Below are 22,081 nucleotides of genomic sequence, written 5' to 3'. Positions count from 1 at the left end.
GACTTTTCCCCAGACTGGGGTTGTTTTTTAAAAAGCTATTTCTTTCATGCTTTCATAGGTTCCGTGACAGTAGTAAGTCTTGTCATGATGTCATCATGTTCACCTTCACACACTCACTGACTTTGATGCACGTTCCCTCGAAATCTGTGAGGGCTCCTTCAAGCGTGTGAGGGATCCCTCGCTGACTTTACGAGCCTTTTATGCACCCTGTCTGTAAGTGCGCATTACCCAGAGTTCATAGCATTGTGACAGCATTGAAATCTTAGATTGTGTAGCTCCAATCCAGAACAAATGTTACCCCTTAAACACTTTACAGAAGAGCAGGTGAAAGAGCTTACTGTATGTTATATTATCTCCAAAGATGACTCCATCATGAGCACTAAGCATCATTTAAGAGGCAGAAACGTCGGAGCAGAACCAGACTTCCGGAGGAACAGCATCGGCTGAAACTGTGTTGGGTTTGGAAAGTGGACCAGAGGGAGAGGCAGGACAACGATAAAGACTCAGGATGTCTCCTGTCCTGTAGCATTATACGTCTTCTGCTGTTAACCGTCAAATACAAACTATTCTAGAGTAGCTCACTGTTCCAGAAAAAAACAAAACAAATGCAGCAATATGAGGCAGAGTGTACTTTATACTCTCCTCACCTCTGGAACATAAACCTTTGTTTATTTAAAAAGGTAATAAAGAGGATTAACTGCTGCCTCCCCATAACTTCAACCACTTCTGAACTTCTCTCACTGAACACTTCTGATTTAATCGATGATCATTTAGCTTTTAACTGACCTGTTTGTGTATTTTGTCTATTTAAATTTCTCTTTTTTCTCTTCTGTCTTTCAAATCTGTAAACGTGCTGTTTTTAACTGTGTACAGTGATGTAAGTTGTTGTAGTTATGAATGGTGCTTGATGTGAATGAACGTGCAGCAACATCCGTGCACCTGATTTCTTGCTTCTTTGAGGCCGAGGTGGAGGTGCAGTCAGAAACACGATGCATCAGAGCTGGGGGGATTTTAACTGATTGTATTTATCGAAGTTATTCAATGTGTGAAATAAACCAAAGTCACTGAGGACGAATGAATAAACAGACGTTGATGCTGCTTCAGAGAAATCCATCAGAGTGACGCTGCAGCTTAATGAAGGTGATCTTTGGCTCCTGGCACACGCCGAGTTTCTCTCTCTCATTTGTGATTCAGAACCTTTGGCAGACTTTTGTGCCTCTGGACTCAAACTCTAAAGTCACTCTGACCTGCATGTTGCATGTCACCAGAAACTATTGTGGAGTCAACAGCTGCTGCAGCCCCCACGACCTACTGTGACACACACACAGCAAACACACACAGGGCGTTGACTTCTCTGTTCTCCCTCTCCCCATTGAAGTGTTTCATTGTTTCATCTAAATCCAAAAAGAGAGAAGAGCACAAGAGAAGAAGAGCAGCTGATTTTTTGAGCCTCTACAGTTAAAACAAACTTGCAGCAGCATCGCCGGTCGGCATTCTGCACACTAACGTGCACATATTCGCAAAAACGCACACACCCTCTGTGTCAACAAAAAGAAAGGGAAAAAAAGGACCAGCTGACACGTAATCAGCACTTTAAATCTCCACGGCAACCAACCCAGCACTCACTCCATCTGCTGTCCAATTTAATGATGAGGAGAAAAAGGAAAGAGAGGAGGAGGAGGAGGAGGAGGAGGCCATGTGCCTGGCACAAGCCCGCTGCCATTCATCCACTCAGGACCAAATCCTGAATGAACAACCCGACAGTCAGCAGAAACAACAGGAAAGAGAAACCACAACACTGCAGGATGGAGCTAGTATTACAAAAACACTACTTTACTGATAGGATTCATAAGATGCAAACTGAAATGAAACATTAGAAATGTGCAAAGAGTTGAAGCGATATCAGTTCTGCAGCTGGACTCAGGATAGTTATCTTAGTAAAAAAAAAAAAAAAAGGTTGAAATAAAAGGTATAGCAAAGCTGGCACTTAGAAATACACTCCTCAACATTTCTTGATGGATGTGCATCCATCTAAAAACACTTTGGAGTTTCATTCAGCTGCTCTGAACTCTATCACCCTGAGTAACCTGGACTGCCCTCTGCCTCAACCCCGCTCACAAAGAGCTCTGCTGCTGCAGCCACATGCTGCTTCTCAAGTGTCCACATAAAAACCTCCTCCTCCATCCCAAAGCTTTTCTGTGAGCTGGAGAGCTGCAGCAGATGGTTCAGATCTGACTCTGTGTGTGTGTGTGCTTTGGTGTTCTTAGTTTGTTGATGTTTTGGTTGAGGAGGTTGCCTAGGTCCTAGGAAACAGGCATCGCCAACATGAACCTGAAGAATCTATTTTTCTCTATTAATATTATTTTGTGTCAAGTCAGCATCTTTTTATTGTTAATTACACACACGTTTATTAAATAAAGATGGAATAGAAAATATTTTTTTCTGAAAATCATGTAACTTTCACAAGTCAAAATAAAAGACTGTTTTTTTAAAACGATAGTGAAGTATATCAGAAAAACTAAGTCAAATAAATATTAAACATCGACCTGCGTGCTTACTTTAGAAAAGTAAAACTCCTTTGACTCCCTGACGTTTAGTGAAATAAGAATAGTCCATAATCTGCATTTACCCGTTTCCCTATTTCTGTATTTCTTGAAGTCTAATTTTCTGATTTAAGCTTGTTCAGCAGGAGTTAATAACAATTAGCCCTGGTTAGAAAGCTGTGTGCAGGGCAGCTACTTCGTCTCTTAGAGCAGAGTTCATCATATCTGTCCCTGTTAAATAAACACATACAATGAATAAAAATGTTACATTCATGGATTCTTCATTTTGATTCATGAACTGTAAATGTTTTTGGATAACTGTTTGTTAGACCTGTGTGAGGATAGATGCATAGGGTGAGGTCTGCTGACTCGCTCTGTCTGACACCTATGCTAATATACTTTAGAGCTATATGCTAATGTCGCCTCCTCTATCATCACCATACGCCTGCTGCTGCTGCAGGTCACTGCAGGCTCAGGGTCACACACACACACACACACACACACACACACACACACACACGTGTTACTGCGTGTGTACGTTCAGTCTGATTTGCGTTTATGCACACACACCCTTCCCAAAGTTATCAGCTGTTTATGCTAATTCCTGATTGTGATATCCATCAGTGGGCCTCTGTCAGCTCGTGATCAGTCTAATCACTGATTCCATGAACAGACCTGAAGCCCCTCAGGCTGCAGCTCGCCTCTTTATTTAAGAAACAGAGTTTTCAGACAAATGACTTTGTTTTCACATATTTTACATTCATGTAGTAATAAAGAAGACAACACAATGCTTGGAATCAAAGTGAGAACTTGAACATCATAGTCTAATACTTCACTAAAGTTTTGTTTATTGTAAACTACGAGCTGCATGCAGAGTGATCAGATGTTAGATAGAAGTGAAGGTACTCGTGTTAGCGTTTGATTTTTATCTTTAAAGGTAACAGGAATGTAAATAAGTTTGTTTTATCTGTTTACATGGAGGCAGATTGTAAATACAGAGTGGCTTCAGAAACACACACAAACACACACACACTAACATGCACACATGCAGGCACACACACCACAGACTGCCAGCTGTTGCCTAAACACTGCTCTGCTCCTCCTTTCAGCGATGGGGCCCTCAAGGGCCTCGCTTGGACACAGCAGCACCACAGAGAGTGTGTGTGTGTGTGTGTGTGTGTGTGTGTGTGCACATTTGAGCTAACCATTGTCACAAAGTTTGAATGTTTAGCATTAAAGCTGATTCTGGGACAGAGCAGTTTATCAAATATAATAATGAAAAATGTGAAAGTAAACATGCTAAACACTTGCTGCTTACAGTTTGCAAGTGCATCTTTGGCTTTGAACGCTCTTTAGAAAGTGAAGCATGCAAGATGATAATGAGAGCAGAGTCACTTTAATGCAGACTGGAGACTAGACTTGAGACTAATTCAAGACAACCCTCGTCTTTGCATTGTAGGACCAGATCAGATGGCTAAATGTGCTTGTACTGCGCCCCCACCCTTCGCACACCCTCACCAAAACAGAACTGCGACAAAGGCCACAGCCAGCACTTCTACACCCTCATCAATGGGCACAAAGAGCAGAAAACGACAGGAGGGGTCCTGCACAAAGGTGCATCGAGACCCCGGCCCTCTCTCCTCTTTTGTGCAGAAGAATGGCGAGGTCCAGGAGCAGCTGCTGCTGGCTGCACGGGACATTTGAGACGGTCCCTTTCACCAAAAACAAAGTCTGGGGCTGTGAGTGTGCAGGCTGCAGGGCTGCAGGGGCGAGGAGGAGGGGGGAGGTTGTATACAAAACGAAAGGCACACTTTGCCAGATCAACGTGAGGCTGGCTCTCCATTCATCCTGCAGATCAGCCGGAGAGGGGGATCTGGGGGAGGGTCTAAGAGCGGAGGAGGAAGCCTTTAAAGTTGACATGAGTCACATCAGTGCAGCACAAAGGAGTCCCCGAGGTCTACCATATGGACGCAGGCTCATCATCTGTTCAGCAATCACAAAAAGAAATCCAGTCTGAGCCAATAGCAGCAAGAGCACTTCACCCTGCTCTACCCAGCGATAACACACCTCTGCTTTCTGATTGGCTGCAGTGTTGTCATTGACAGAGTGTCTCAATTAGTCAGATAGGAAGGAGGGCACTTTGTAGTTTTATTTTAGTGCTTCAGGATGATCTGTGTGTCGGATTGATTAGTGTTGGTGAATTTTTAAGGCGAGGTGTTCAAGAACATATTTCCTCCTTTTTTTCAAAGCAGTATTCAAGAAAACACATTTTTAAAGAATAATTTCATGTCAGAGGGGATTATCTCAATCACACAAAGTTAATGCATGAGGCAAGATTCACATCAAACTCAGAGGTTTATAAGTTCTTTGACTTGAAATGTAAAGCTTCATGGGTTGAGTATGATAGGCCATCAACACGAACGAGCCAATTAATCCATTAATCATTTATTATTGGCCCTGATTATTATTATTTCTTTACGTGAACGTTAATGTGAGAACAATGACTGAAACCTTTAACTTGGTTTTCATTAACATTCAAACACTGCTCCTACGTGATGAGATGGATCGAGTGAAACCTGTGTGACAGTGCAGCACCTGCTGAACTTTAGAGAGCTTAATGAATAACTGGACAAAAAACACCTCTCTGCACCAGGTGCTTTTATTGTGAAGTACTGCTGGAACTACATGATTGACACATCAATACAATAACTAACCATGATATAGAATTGTTTTTGCATGTAATCCTGTTACCTCCATTGTTTAAATAAAAAATATAGAAACAAAGCAGCACACTTTAACAAACTATATAATAAAAAAAATGTACATGACACGTTACATTTTACACAATCAGTGATAACAAACCATCAAACTACACCTCAACATCTGTATTTAAATGAAAACCTAAATTCAGGTTTGTACAAATGAGTGTGTGTGTGTGTGTGTGTGTGTGTGTGTGTGTGTGTGTGTGTGTGTGTGTGTGTGTGTGTGTGTGTGTGTGTGTGTGTGTGTGTGTGTGTGTGTGTGTGTGTGTGTGTGTCATTGCATAATGTTTTCATTTTGAGTGTGCAGACAAAGACCAGTCAGATGGAAAACTTTAAGGCGGGCCTTCCAGCAGTGAGCACCATCGTACTTGTAGGTATTTTGAGATCATCCGCTTTTATCTTATGGACCTCCTCGATAACATTTGCCCTACTTCATGAGATGCTGATTTATTGTTTTTCACTTTTTTATTATTGTCAGTGACACTAACACAGTTTCTGCTCAGTGAAGCAAAGAACAGATCTTCTACTAGTGGCACTGTAACAGCACCCCCTAGTGACAAAATCATTTAAACCCACACGCTGTTAAAGTCTATAGAGGTCAGAAACGAAACAAAAGATTGATGGATAAATCCAAATGTGCTTTAAAATCCTGAAAGATTTATTTTTGTATCGTTAGCCAAATTGATGTAAAGTGTTCACATGTAATACAAGTTGAGACAGGATGGATAATATTGTGCTTTAGACGGATTTTAAAATGTAATTGGTGGTTGGTTATTTTAATGGCTTTCTCAAGCTTTTTTTTTTCAAACTTCATAATTTCAGTTTTTAAAAATCATTTCCAATATGTCCTTCATTTTTTTTTGGTGTTATTCATGCACGTGCAGTCAATGCTGGTGAAGTGAACCCTCACTCGCGTTGCAATGAATAGATTTTGTCTGTTTAGTTTTCCATCTGGTGGTGCAACAGGGGAATTACAAGGAAAGGGAAAAGAATTAGAGTTGCACCATTCAAAAAAACATTTACTTCCTCTTGATGACTTTTCACTAAACTGTTTTGCGTTCAAAAGAATTCCAACTTCAAGGAAAAGAGAAATAAACATACACAAAAAGTGTGTACATCATTCTTTTGTGAATGAAACATCTTCCTGTTTAAGGGCGGCTGTGTCTCAGCTGATTGAGTAATTCGTCTCTCATCCGAAAGGTTGGAGGAGTCGATGAATGCGAATGCAAATACTTCTGATAGTCTCTTTACAGAGCAGCCTCTGTCATCAGTGTGTGCATGTGTAGGTGTGACCAGTGGTGTAAAGCACTTTGAGAAGTCAGAAGATTATAGAAATATAAAAGCTCAAGTTCATTTAATAATTAACACAAAGAAAGCAAAATACAAATACAAAAATGTAAAAAAATAAAAAAAAAAATAATAAAAAAGACATTTAGCAGCAAACGCACAGATTTTACTGCCATCTGATTGGTGGAGCTCGTCTTTGCATCCTGCAGACACCAAATACTATAACTTCATTCCCCACTTATGAAACCAAAAAGGACCCTCCACTCCAAACACCATCCTGCCATATTCTTCTCATGATAGACTGAGAAGAGTTTCATATTTATTGTCAGTATATAATTGATTTTATTCCTTCTGTTTTTACTTTTCTGACTCAGCCTTCTTCTTCTGTCTCTCTCCCTCCTCTGTCTCTCTCCCCTGGGCGAACACAAAACACACTGGAAGTCATTTCAGGAAGAAATGAACACAGAGTCTGATCATCTAATGCTCCGACACAGCAAATTGGATTTGTGCGCTTCACTGACTCCGAGTATCAGTGTGTTGCAGTGACACAAAACCTTCTGCAGCAAGTCAGAAACACGGACTCCAGAGGAGAGATAGTGGAGCTCCAACACAAATGCACTCTCGCGTTACCAAACAGAAGACGTGTGTTTCTGATCAAGGATCTTTTTTTCCTTTTAAGCAGCATTGATCCTTTGAATCCAGATTTCTTTTTATTTATTTATTTGTTTATTTTTTTACATTTGAGCCAAAGAGCTCAAAACATTGAAATCAGTCAAAAGTACAGAGGTGGCATTTCACTGCATATACTGTATGATACGTCACAGCACAATACAATCTGACACTCTATTACCTCCTTTAGGAGTTTGTCTTGGACTTCAATGCTGCACATATTGAGCTGCCTCTAATATCATATTGTACACACTGCAAGCTGCTAGTGGAGTCAAACAGACCCCCTTCGTTTGGAGCAAAAATCTATTTTAAGATTAGGTTCATAATAACAGCCTTATAGAGCCTGGGTAAACGTAGCATATAGAGCGTCTTGGTTTCAGAAGTGAAAAGCATTCTGATGATGAGGAGTGAAAAAGACGCAGTGTTTACTTTATTTGTATGCAGATGATGAAGCTCAGCTTGAGTTCAATCCAGAGGAAAGTTTCCAATTAATTAAGTTTGAAGTTATCAGTCATTTATTTTGCCTGTGTTTTCTATTGATCTTTTTCTCTCCATGTCTTTCCGCTTTGAGATCAGCTGATTTGGGGAATCACGGCACATTTTCCTACTGCCTGTATCATCAGTCAATCATCCTCCTGCTGCCTTAATCTGCATGCCTCCTAGACCCTGGTCCCTCCAATCCCTCTCATCAGAGTCCAGACTGAGTACTTCACATCCATCCTGCATCCTTCCTTGACTCCTGACTGAAATAGTTCTCGATGGCTCGATGTGATGTGGATTATGTTCTTCCCCTTTCGTTCTCCTCTCCCTCTGTATTTCTGAGCTCAGCTCGTTGAAACTCCGATGTACGATACTACTCATGTTGCAAACCAAAACTCCTCAGACAACAACATCCCATCTGGCTGACAGATTCATTTTTTTTTTTTTTTTTTTTTCGCAGATTCTGTAAATGGAGATTTAATGTGTAGGGGGCTCTAAACCTGCACTCTTTCTAATGGCCAACAGGGGGCGGTGACACTAAGTGATACAAGCAAACATGCATGGAAGTCTATGACTAAATAACCTATGATTTATTTCTTCAGTTAACATTTTCCTATAATTATTTTTGAGTCAGTCTCTGGTTTCATGTGTTGTCAGTGATGTTTAAACTATGATCCTCTTCAGAGTATAATAGATGATAAAGCAGGTGTGATTTAGGATGAGCCTGTCATGGATAAGCTGTTACCAGCAACACCCTCTTGTCCAGTCAGCTGCTGATTAAAAAAACGATTGTTATTCTTATGCGTCATGTTATATGAAATAAATCGTGTCCATTCAGTGTTGTGGGAAAAATCTTTACTGTGATCCTTGTTAGAAAAGAAATGCTTTAAAATCAGGCGCCATAGATGAAATTTAAATGAGTTTAAATAGAACATTGTGCTGAAATATGTCACCCTGACTGACTGCGTTTTATTCTAAATGACATCCTGCTAACTATAGAAGTCATCAAATCAACAAGCACAGTCTGTGTCTGAACCCTCAAAGTGATCATACTACATACTCCATGTGACGTCTCATTGACTTTGTAGGATGATCAGTTTGGGCTTTCAGACACAGTCGAGGCAGACGGCTGTTCTCCACGACTCTGAGCGATGGTTTGGTAATAAATGAGCTGCAGCAACAAAAACTACATTTACTCCTGTGTAAGTAACAGGTTTAGTCTACTGAACGTTGTTGCTCAACCTTCAAGCACACTGAAGTGTTTCAGCACCGCATCAGGAGTCAAACACAAACAGGATGCAACGCTGCCATCTGCTGGTTTTTCATATTTCTACAGCCACATAAACATTTCCAAGTGGAAGTTATCAGCCAGCAGACCCCCTCACCCCTCTCCCCATTCAAATAAAGGGCTAACTCTGATTTGGACTTTGTGTTTGGGAGAATTTTGCCATTTAGATAAAGCAAACATACACAATGCTTGTCAACAAAATGTCAGCTGATGACCTTGGACAGCATTCACATGAGCAGCTGCTTATAGAGAGGAGCGTGTGATCATTCAGCTGATGTTAAACCATGAAAGTCAAAGCTTGTATTTGTGAGGTTTCAGCAGTGATCTGAAGGCTTGACGGACACATTATGAACAGCAGCCGGATCCTTCCACTTCTGTCAAGCTCCTTAAACAATTTCCCCTCAGCTCATTTTGAACCTGCCACACAGCCGTCGTCGTTTAGCCCCATAATTCCCCAAATTCACGCATAATCAAACAAATTAGCCTTTATGCTAATTTCTTATGACTCAATTATGTTAAAAGCCTGGCTTGAATGGCAGTCATAATTACAGTCATAATGCTGGCAGAGATATTACCGGCGAATAATACGGTAATGGATATCAAAGGAGCAGGCTTCATCTGCCGTATAAAGACGGCGATGAGTGGGTTACAGCAGGAGTAAATAAACTCTGATGTGTTTGCTGATGAGCTGTTTTTGTCCTACAGCTCTGCGGAGACTCCACAGAGGTCAGAACAACAAACACACTGATGGATGGAAACACATCAGTTGTTTCAAGATTTGATTTCAGCTTTGAGTCCTGTTTGAAGACATCATGGTGTCTATTCCTGGATGCCAATTAAATTCGATCTTCAGCCAACCCTTTTTTTTCCAGCTTCAGATTAAATTATGTTTTTTATTCAAACACACCGTTTATTATCGTTGACATATGAGGCGTGCGTTTACCTCAGGCTCTCCTGGCACGTTGCTTATTTGTTAGCGTTAGCTCTGTTTTTAAAGGTTTGTCCTTTAGATTGACTAGCTAGAGATGTTTTTCTAATCCCAGAAGATTTACTGAAACACATCTGTAGTTCCTATAGATAATTTAAAGTTTTAAATAACAGAAATCTCAACCTTGTGTAACTTTAATCATTCTGGGTGTGAAATAAACATGATTAGAATATACCGTCAGCATTTATTTGTTAATCCGAATGCCATTAACACATAAATTGTGTCCTCTTTTGTACCTTTGGGAGCGCCGTTATCAAATAAAATCTAAATACATTTGTCTCACTGTTTGTGAAAGGGTGTCACAACTTTTAAATTTGTTTTCTAAAATGTAAATTTACTCTGTTTTTGGTTAAATTGTTTTGCTTGGGTAATTTTACGTTATTAAATGTAAAAGTTTTCACCAAAATTTAAAGTCGTCTTAAGCTTAGCAAATTTTGGTTTGAACTCGCCAACCACCGTACTTCATTGAAGCTCGCGCTCCACAACACAGCAGCACTGAGGCTTTACCACTCATTTTATTAGAAAAGGATGCTCTGCACAAAGTGTGAAAACCACTGGCCAGGAACAACCCCGTCGCCCACATTAACAAGAGCTTCATCATAAAGCTGTATTCATGTTACAGGTCTCTCTGAGACACCAAAACATCTTAATCACAGACTGCAGACTAAAAGAGGAGACAAAGAAACTGTTCTCCTGGAAAACACGCTGATGGATTCCTCCGCTTATTACAGAAAGAATCATCAAGAGGATCTTTTTTCAACATGTCCGCCCCTTTTCAAAACGTTGGAATTCTGGCTTTTGAAAAGCACCATTGGAGCCATGACAGACGGCGGTAAAGAATGAAATCAAATCATGCTAGTTTTTCAGGAGAGCAGGAGCCAGGAGTTTGTGTTGACAGAATAATGAGACATTAAGAGGCCTGGACATCGGGTTTCTTTGGGGGAAATGATTTTTCTTGTTTTCAGGGTGGATTAATTGTGTTTTGGAAAATGTTCATTCACTCCCCGACTCCTCATTGTTGGGGCCAAAGATCAGACTTGGCTTTAACTTTTTAGGTTCCTCCCTAAATGTTGATTTCCTCCGGTGTTATCAGATACCATCTTACTCAGAGATAACAAACAACAACTAAACACTCAAAGGTTCATTACTTTAAATCACTAATGTTGTGCTGAAAAAGTGTCGCTGTTTCTCAGGGAATCACTGAGCGTAGTGATCGATGGATCCGGAGCAAGCACAGAGTAATTGCATATTTTAGGGCCCTCGGATGAATTATCCAGCGCAGATCCGTCATTATAATACTGTAACTCAGGCCATCAACTCCGGTATTTGCACAGCTGCAGGGGGTCGTAAATTATTGCAGAAGACACGCACATTAGTTCAACTCTTTCACAACAAGGTCTGAAACGAGGTAAGCGTCCTCGGTCCCTCAGAAGAGTAACTGTTGCTTAATACAGGGCTGCTGCTCCGTTTCACTTATTCACACTCAGTGCAAATTGACAGCTTGTGAGGATTTCAGAATAAAAGGGAAATCAATACCTACTTTGTACTTGTCTGGAGACCTTGGATTATCATATTTAAAATCAATACCTGTCAGTATTAGTCTATGCTTTCCAATATACAGTATCTTATTTTATTTATCTATTTTCCAGAAAGTAAAAGGCAGGAAATAATGCTTCAGGTAATAATGAAAAGGTGCTGGACTGAAAAGTGTAAGTTTTTATGTGTTACTTGGATTGGGATACAAAAACATTGAAACACTATGACTCTCTACGGTGATATCTTTTAAACCCGTGGTTCTCAACTGGTCTAGCCTAAGGACACACCTCCAACTCTTTTTCATTTTTCAAACCAATCAGATTTATTGAATGAAAAATAGTGCAGTTTGGACCTCAGATGGTTCTAAACAACATCAAGGAACCTAACCAACATGTTTTGGTTCCACACAGAGCGCTTCATAGACTTTTTGACAAAAAAAGATTTCCAGTCACATGTTCGCAACGCACTGAAAACAGCTCAGCGAACTATGTATAGGTCCCAACCCAGCAGTTGAGAAGCACTAGTTTTAACAATTGAAAACTATTTTTACAGCACAGTCCACATGCTGTTAAAATAAAGGGATTTCTTGTCTCTCTTCAGCTGTCCAATTCATTAAAGTCAAAATACCCCAAAAAACTACTTAAAATATGTTTTGTATTCGTCCGCAAAATACCATCTAATTGATGCTTTGTTTTAGACCCTGTCATTGGTTCTTGTTGGTGAATGGCTCTTTGTACATGTGCATCCCTGTGTTGTAATCTCATTTCTAAATGTTGATCATGCATCTTAATAAAGTGAACTGAGGACCTAAGACGCAGCTGTGTTGAAACGATGCCCTGTGATCGCTCCCTGCAGCGTTGCATGGCTACAGGCATATTGTGAGTACTCACACACTGATGGCAACCAATGCCATCAGTGTGTGTTTAAGTGTGAATGGGTAGGTATAAGACATGCGGTGTCAAAGCACTTTGAGTAGTCAGAAGACTAGAAAAGCACTATACAAGCTCGAGTCCATTTGTGCGAGATAAATGGCTGCAGACGATGAAACAATTAGACAAATCTTTTTGCCTCCAGTGGCCAAAGAAGTGCTCTCGTCCTCTGCCTCAACTTACCCAGAAGGTGTACGTTTCAATAATTGCAGTGTTCAACTCCTGCTCAATATTTATCATCTGAACGCCAACATAATACGCTGCGTGCCAACGGTTTTCTGTTATCCAGCACACGGAGAATGTGGCAGAACCACAAACTGGTGATGTAACTAACAAAGACATGGCACTGCTCACTAGAGGTACGCAGAGTACAGAACTGCAGAGCTGACACACCAACACACAAGTATGTAGTGCTCATGATGGCTGAGATTCAATGCAGGAGTATCAATCAGGCTTGGAGTGCTCTGACCTTCTAAAACTTCCAACGTCACAACAAATTGAATTCTTAAAGGGATCATTAGAAACATGGTAGTAGTGTTGAATGGTCGTGAGTCCAGCCCTCATTTTGCCCTGAGACGAGAGAAATATGTTTTTCTTTGCCTGGAAGTTTTCTTCATGTGATGCAATATGACGCTTTTCGCATCACATGAAGAAAACTTTCAAGCAAAGAAAAATACATTTTTCTCGTCTCAGGGCAAAATGAGGGCTGGACTCACGACCATTCAACACTACTACCATGTTTCTAATGATACACAGCTTCATGTACATGGGTGAAGTATCCCTTTAAACAAGCTTTCACACCGCTGGTGAGAAGGATTTAATATGCATACTATCTTCTGTTGATGATCATCATCACACATCTGTTTAATTAAGGGAAACATGGTGAATGAGTCCATTGAAGGTGTGAAGGAGAACAAGATGAGATCAGTCCTAAAAATGCATATATTTTAACGCCTCTTGACTTCAAAATCAATCACTCCAGGATCAATAAATGTGAAATAAACAAAGCGGTTGCATTTACAATTCAAAAGCTTCGTACCCTTCTGTGCCTGCGACTAATGGTGATGTTGTAGAGCAGTGAAAGGTTGCCTCTGGTGTGAATTTCATAAGAAGATCATTTTCGATGTGCATATTTGTGAACCACTCTCGACAATAAATCCTCGCTGACATATTGGTACGGAAATCAACATGATACACTGAATGTGCGTGTGTGGATGTATTAACAAGGATGTGTGTGAATGATGCATGCGTTTGATGCTCCTAATGTCTCTCTGTTCTCTTAACGACTCCTCGTTCTCATTTGGAGCAGGATATGGATCACCGCTGCTCTGCTGCTGCTGTTCACCGTCTGATAACTCTGTCCAATTAGATCACAGAAGCTGCTCACACTCAGCTCGCTTCACAGAGTGACAAATATGACAATTACCCAAAGTACCAGGCGCTGCTGTTCATTCCTTATTAGAGAATCAATCAGGACCAGGAGAGCCGGGCCCCAAGGCGCCGCCACTTGCTTAGCAATGGGGAAGCAGAGCTTGAGGGTGAACTGCAAGTCGGTTTTTAAACAAGTCCGCAGTGCCTGTTGCTGCTGGTGTTTCTCATACTTGAAATGACTTGTACAAGTCCTTTGATATTTGAAGAAGCTACAGTAAAGAAGCTCGTGACACCATATGTAGACTTTTACAAAACCGCCATCGTTTTGATTTTGTATTTGCACATGTGGCTCGTGCCGTTTCCTCACAGTAAGACGGTTCCTCGTTCCTTCCCCGGCCTCTCTGTGTGGAGTTTTCACGTTCTTCTGGTTACTGCAGCGTCCTCCACAGTCCATAGACATGTTTGCTAAGTTAACTGGTGACTTTAAATTGCCTGAAGGTGGAAATGTTAGTGTGGCTGGTTGTGTGTCTCTATGTCAGCTCTGTGATTTCCCCGAACGGGAAAAGCAATAAAAAGATAATGGATGGGTGGTTCCAAACGTGTCTCAATAAAAGATTGAAACTCCATGTTTGATATTAGAGGGTGGAGGAGCATTGTCCTTCTTTTTATTCTGTGAGTGGTTTACAGCCAAAAAGCGTGTTAAAGCTGATCATCACGAACACAGTCATTGTTGGGCTTGTATGGGAACACCCTTCAGAGACATCTTGTTGCTATCATGACAAAAAGCAAATCTTCTCCAGGCACTACGAGTACAATCAATGTCAGTGAGAAAATATAATAATGTTTTATTGTGATAAATGAGCAGTAATATGAATGTTTGACCTAACCTTCTGGCAAACAGAGAAAGAATATTATTGATTATATTGATATCCAATACAAACAATTATTAGACAGATTTGAGTGGCTGCTTCATGTGCGGGTCATTACATTGAACCAACAGAAAGCTGCAGCTGCAGAAAACAAACATTAAGGAGTCAAATCCTGGAGAGATAAAGAAGCACTTCTGCAGTATTTACCAGGAAGTGTCTGGCACAACGTTTATTTTTAATGGAGGGAGCAGCAACATGAGTAGGAAGCGGAGGTCACAGAGACCTGATTTTATGGTATGTGAAGTATTTTTCGGAGATAACATTTCCTCATATGACTTAACAGTGAACGAAGAAATCACAGAAACTCTGACAGCCGACAGGACAGACTAAACATACCAAACAAAACATCAAGTTTCCATTGCAGGAGGGACCTTGGCCAGTGTGCAAGTCTCAGTGTCTCATTGGGAGCTGAATAAACAACTCCACAGGCAGGTCTTTGGCTGAAGTCTGTAAATGGATTTATGGAAGCTGCAACTGAATTAGAAATCCATTTCTTTGGCAATGAGTAAGAGCTTTAAATTGGATTTCATCTTCTGTAGTTCTCATTTTGTTTTCGTGGCCGAGCAAAATAAGTTTTAGTTTTAAGAAACAATTGTCCTTTCCCCAAAAGCCAGCCTCACAACCCTGTGAAAACTGCACGCAAGCGTTAGATATGACGTAGCATCACTCATGATCTCAACATAGCTGCATTCATTAAATACTTGATTATCTGCGCTGTGAATTTCTCCCCAGGCAAACAGTACAACATGTAGTGCTTTTTTTGGACAAACGGCTGTGTGGTGTTTTGTATTGATGAGATGTTTCTCAACACTCAGAGGCTTGTCAAAGTCATCAATCGACCGCTTGCAGTGTGCTTTTCTCCAGTGTTGAGTCAAAGCTCAACATTTCAATCATGGATGTGGATATCATCAATGAAAATGTATCTCCACTTTATAAAACAAGCTTAACATGCTCAGTCGGGGGAGAAAAGCGAAAGCCAGAGTCGTATAAAGCCCCCTTCTTCATCCTTCTTCATCCTTTGATGCGAATGACAGAGGAAAAAAGAAACGAGGGGTTCAAGGGCGGTTAGGACACTTCAATTATAAACGATAGAATCATGCATGCTGCGCTGCATGCTGTTAGGGAGGGCTGTAAGGACATGCCTCAGGATTTTCCGTCCCGGTCCAAAACATTTATAAAATACTTTCTTTCAGTCACACAAGAACTATAAGAAGACAATTTCTGCAACACCAAACCTGCCAAAGCTTTCCTGCAAAACTCTTATTTTACATCAGAAAACTCTTCATAACACAAAAAGAAAAAAAGCTCTTTTAACTACCTTGCAAGCCAGCTCCCAACCATTATACAATAATAAAATCTGAGGCAACAATTAAGTTTCTTTGCTGTTACCTGGTTTGCCATCCACTTATCTTCAGGGCACTATGTGCTCCTTTAACTCATCTCCTCTCTTCTCTGTCAGGAAAGTATAATCACTGACTGACAAAAGCTTAGCAAACCATGCTTTAGAGTCTGACAATTATGTGTGTGGCAGAGAATGAATTTTCAGTGACTGCTGAGTGATGACAGGCTAATCATTAGGTTACTATTTCAGAGCAATCGAGAGCAATCTGGCTTGATCTGTGGTGGAAATTGAACTCTGCTTTGGACAGGCCAATAAGACTTATTGATGTGCTTTTTCTCTCTGTTTCTGCCTCTGCTGCTTAAATGTCTGGCATTCAGCATTTACTTTTAAATCAAACATTGTTCTTTAGCATTTCATCAGAAAATCATGCCAAAAGACCAGGTTGGTTTTGCACCTTGTTTGTGTTAATTTGATGAACGAAGTCTCCTCATGATCACAGCTTATTAAAAGGAAACTTTCTTATTAAAGGATAGTTAGCATATGTAATTTAGCTGTAATTAGCTTTCAAAGAATGGCGATGTGATGGTGGGCAGTTGTGTCAGCTGAAATGTGGAATTTCCTTCCAGATTGTCTCATTCACTTGCTGTGCATCTATTTTACACTTCAGGCAATTACTTATGAGTGATCGCTGTTCATATCTAAAAGATCAATCTTTATCATTTGCAGGAGTGGCTGTGTGTCAGTAGAGTCTTCGTCGTCTCTGAATAGGAAGGTAGAGGGTTCGATCCCCCAGCTCCTGCAGCAACATGCCAGATGTGTCCTTGGGCAAGACTCATAAAACTTGAATCATGCTTCTTGCAGACAGTGTGGTCAGCGCGGCGATATTGCTCAGGGTGAGATTCAAGATTTTGTAACAATGTGGACATCTTCACGCGGACTGTATTGCGATTATTGACTACAGAATGCAAAAGTAGTTTTCGGTGCTTCAAAAATGGAGGGGATCGAAGTAATGAGACGATCTACTGAAGAGATCTATTCTGGCCGCTCTGACTCGGATCGTGCGCGCCGTACGCACCATGCCGACTGCAAGAAGCATGAATCAATTTTTACCCCTGAATTGCTCCCACTGCTTCATTGGCTGTGCTTGGATGCGTATGAATGGGATTAATTAATATATTATACTAACTGCTCAAAAAAATAAAGGGAACACTAAAATAACACATCCTAGATCTGAACGAGTGAAGAATTCTTATTAAATACTTTGCTCTTTACATAGTTGAATGTGCTGACAACAAAATCAAACAAAAATGATCAATGGCAATCAAATGTATTAACCAATGGATTAACGCTCAAAATTAAAGTGTAAAAACACACTACAGGCAGATCCCACTTTGATGTAATGTCCTTAAAACAAGTCAAAATGAGGCTCAGTAGCGTGTGTGGCCTCCACGTGCCTGTGTGATGCTCCTGATCAGGTGGTGTTCAGATGGTCTCCTGAGAGATCTCCTCCCAGACCTGAACTAAAACATCTGCCAACTCCTGGACAGTCTGTGGTGCACTGTGGCGTTGGTGGATGGAGCGAGACGTGATGTCCCAGATGTGCTCAATTGGATTCAGGTCTGGGGAACGGACCGGCCAGTCCATAGCGTCAATGCCTTCATCTTGCAGGAACTGCTGACACACTCCAGCCACATGAGGTCTAGCATTGTCTTGCATTAGGAGGAATCCAGGGCCAACCACACCAGCATATGGACTCACAAGGGGTCGAAGGATCTCATCTCAGTACCTAATGACAGTCAGGCTACCTCGAGCGAGCACATGGAGGGCTGTGCAGCCCCCCCACACCACTTCCAACCCACTGCCAAACCAGTCCTTCTGGAGGATGTTGCGGGCAGCTGAACGTTCTCCACGGCGTCTCCAGACTTGTCACATGTGCTCAGTGTGAACCTGCTTTCATCTGTGAAGAGCACAGGGTGCCAAGTAGAGAATTTGCCAATCTTGGTGTTCTCTGGCAAATGCCAAACGTCTTGCATGGTGTTGGGCTGTGAGTACAACCCCCACCTGTGGACGTCGGGCCCTCATACCACCCTCATGGAGTCTGTTTCTGACCGTTTGAGCAGACACATTTGTGGCCTGCTGGAGGTCATATTGCAGGGCTCTGGCAGTGCTCCTTCTGTTCCTCCTTGCATAAAGGCGGAGGTAGCGGTCCTGCTGCTGGGTTGTTTCCCTCCTCCACATCTCCTGATGTACTGGCCTGTCTCCTGGTAGTGCCTCCATGCTCTGGACACTACGCTGACAGACACAGCAAACCTTCCTGCCACAGCTCGCATTGATGTGCCATCCTGGATGAGCTGCACTACCTGAGCCACTTGTGTTTGCTGTAGACTCCACACTCAAAAGAGACCAAAACATCAGCCAGAAAGCATCGGACCTGAGAAGGGGTCTGGGGTCACCACCTGCAGAACCACTCCTTTATTGGGGGTGTCTTGCTCATTGCCTATAATTTCCACCTGTAGTCTATTCCATTTGCACAACAGCATGTGAATTTGATTGTCAAAGAGTTGTGCTTCCTAAGTGTGATTGACTTGGAATTACATTGTGTTGTTTAAGTGTTCCCTTTATTTTTTTGAGCAGTGTATATTAATGGGGTTCATTCTGATGGGCACTTCATCATGTAAGCCGTCAGTGTGTGAATGTGTTGGTGTGACCTGCAGAGTAAAAGTGCTTTGAGTTGTCAGAAGACCAGAAAAGCGCTATACAAGCTCGGGTCCATTAAGCATAAAAACCCATATGTCGTTTAAAAAGATCAACAGCACCCTGGAAATGAAGACAAAGGATTTAGAGCTCCTTACTGATTGGCTGCAGCATAGGTCATAAACCCCGCCTCCTCCATGTCAACAGATGGAACAAAATCAAATTATAATACCTAACAAATACATTTTTTCCAAACCTTATGATTGTTAGTAATCAGTCATTTCATGTCCTATGTTTCTCCTTAAAAATGATTGAATTTAATGTCATGACTGACTGAATTATATTTAACCTGTTGATATTAAACTGTTGAGGAGGTATAAAAGGAACAATATCTTGTATTATGGGCGTCCACTAAAAAGACCATTGGTGACAAGTACAAACTACATTTGTCTGAATTTAGTGACCTTCTAGTCCGCTCCTGCAGTAGCCATTAATTCCATTGTTATCGGCAACACAGTTCTCCACAGACTGTATTATTACAGCTTTTCATTAGAACTTTAACAGCACATTTCCCCGTGGGTAATATTTTTCTCATTCCTTTTCTACCCACACAGTCTGCCATCGACTGTTTATTGGCCTTTAATCATTGTTTATTATGTCTAGACTTAACTGAAAACATGCTTTCTCATCAGCTGACACACTTGACTGGCATTCACATGGACAGGTTATTTTCCTCCCTGGAATCTTTCCCCCTCAGAGTCTACTTCGTTCTCCCGGGGATGACCGATATCTGATCCCGTAGAGGAACCTCCGAGATCTTCTTCCCAGCATTAAAGACCCCCCTGTTTAATGAATAAATAACGGTCGGGCTCGGTATGCCAGATCACAGGCAAACATGTTTTGAGTTAGTTCACGGCAGGAAGAGGCGACACAGATACTGCCGGGGAAATCTGATGAGAGCAGAAATAACATTTACAGGGGGAAGAGAACATTGTAGCGGGTTTGGTCGAGCTCTCACTCACATGAAGACAAAAGGGAGGGTCTGTATCTCGTGGTGTCAAACTGAGAGGACAGAGATCAGTTAGAATGGATAACTGAGCAGAAAGTCCTTATTGGTTGGGAGTAAGACTGAGGACTTACAGATATTCACAGTCCAAAGCTCCATGCACAAACGGAGAAAATTATGTTTCATGCGATGGTCATCATTGCACATGAGTCTCCATTCAGACAGTTATCAAGTAGACAAGGTTGTAGATGTAGAAACCGTTACATGTTCAGATCCTAAGAAATATTCACATACATTTACCATACGTTTCTGATTCATTGACAAAATCCATTCAGGATTCAAAATATCCTACAACATTAATTTAAACCCCTCCATCGTATGTGTCGTCATTTAAGCTCACTTTTTTGTCAATCATTGTTAATTCATATAATTCACCTTCTTATGTTTTTTTTTGTCCGCCTTGTTTTTTTTATTCATTGATTTTTGTAGTTTCTTCATATTATTATTATTATTATTATTATTATTATTATTATCATTATTCACATTAGGCTTGGGTCCATTTTAGCGCCCCCCTGTGGATGACGCTTGCCTCTCATCTCTTTAGTAATCCTGTCTTGTAAGTAAGTGTAAAGACACAGGCTGATTGAGAAGCCAACAGGGATTTGTCTCAGTTACAGGTTCTCTCTTTCTTGTTCTTGATCGGCACACAGTGTACGGCGGGGCATTTTCCCCCCGCTATAACTCATCTGTCTTGAAAGGCAAACGCTATTCATGATGAGGGGTAAGGCTGGAATGACTGATGGACGATAAGACCTTCCCTTAGCCCTTTTCCTGTTACTCGGTTGACTGAAAGTTATAGCGAGAAAGAGCGTTTTAAAAATGGGCTTTGAAAGTTTCATAAACAAAAGGGTGACGTAGGCGAGATACCTCCATGTTTATTTGAACTCTATGGCTCTGGCTCTTCCAATATTTTTTCTAAAACACTGTCTCATTCCATGAATTATTTAGAGTTAAAACGTGTACTTCTTGGCTTTTCAGGAGACTTGCAGGTGTTTGGTTTTAAGACGAATACCCCTCTCACTGACTCGCGTTCAGCGCTTCCAGCGTGCAGAGTGATTTAACCTCTTTAGTTGTCCACATATTGGATATATGTATGTGTTTTGGAACAGAAGTCTCGAGGTGCTCGGATGAAATATTTTGTTTGTCGAGGAGGTTCATACATGAGCGGAACCCGCAGGGGCCCTTTTACTCAAGTCGGCCCCCGCTCCTCATGTCACGACCCGGCTGTGACCCTCATCACTTCTCACTTCCCGCTCCTCATTTTCCCACCGACATAATAACCCTCTCCTGATGGCCCCCCAGCCTTTTTTGATACAACCACTGACACCTTCTTTAATCTAAACCCAACAGAGAGGCATAGGTCAAAGTCCCTTCAGACGTTTTCCTTCTCGTCCTCTTTTAAAATAAACTCTCTCCTGCTGTGTTCATCCCGACGGTGAAAGGAATAAAAAGAAAAGCTTGTTCTCACATTCAAACGAAGTGTTAGAGTTTAGGCTGTTTACACTGCAGGTGAAGGCTGTTTATAGGTCACTCCAGAGGTTTCCCTTAGAGTGACAACCTTGTCAAATAAACATCAGGCTAAGTGTTAGCGCTTGTTCCCTCATTTCCCCACAAAGTCAAACATGCTGCGGCCATATTTTATGCTACTAGTCAGAGCCTCTCTGGAGAGTGAGTCGTACATGTTTAACTGAATTTTAATGAGTGCTCATGAAACATATTTCCTGGGAAAAAAAACACACCCTGAATAAGAGCCCTTGTTTTAATGAAGCGGTGTATAATTTAACATCTGAGAAATATCATCTTTAACCATGAAGCAAAGAGGGAGAAAAGCTCCAGAGATGCACCGAATGTCTCCCCTGATATCCTTTTAAGACGAACATCAGCTGTGAGTAATGTGCTGCCTCGAGGGTTCATCCAACCAGCTCTAAGGAGGACAATATTTATTGGTCCTTTTTGCATTATTCATAACATTATTGTCATGAAGGAATAGATAAATTTAAGTACAGACCGTGTTGGTATTATCAGACATGTGCTTTTATCATGGCTATAAGGGTCAACTAAAGCCTTGTTTCCACCAACAGGTCAGATTTGGTTTAACACAGTTTGGTATGTTAAACCCTTACACATCATTAAATCACAGTGGTGTGACACAGTGTAGACAGCCTATAAATCCAACAAAGAAGAATAACGTGACGCC

General features: G+C 41.3%; 1 protein-coding gene across 1 annotated transcript in view; it reads right to left on the bottom strand.

Moving 5' to 3' along the window:
• Positions 1–22,081, bottom strand: part of LOC306837362 (growth arrest and DNA damage-inducible protein GADD45 gamma-like) — a 60,099-nt gene that overhangs the window by 6,843 nt on the left and 31,175 nt on the right. The gene's annotated exons all lie outside the window — the stretch shown is intronic.

This window comes from Symphodus melops, assembly GCF_947650265.1.
Source record: "Symphodus melops genome assembly, chromosome: 16".
In the NCBI taxonomy this organism is placed as follows: domain Eukaryota; kingdom Metazoa; phylum Chordata; class Actinopteri; order Labriformes; family Labridae; genus Symphodus; species Symphodus melops.
This window is presented reverse-complemented; position numbering and strand designations above follow the sequence as displayed.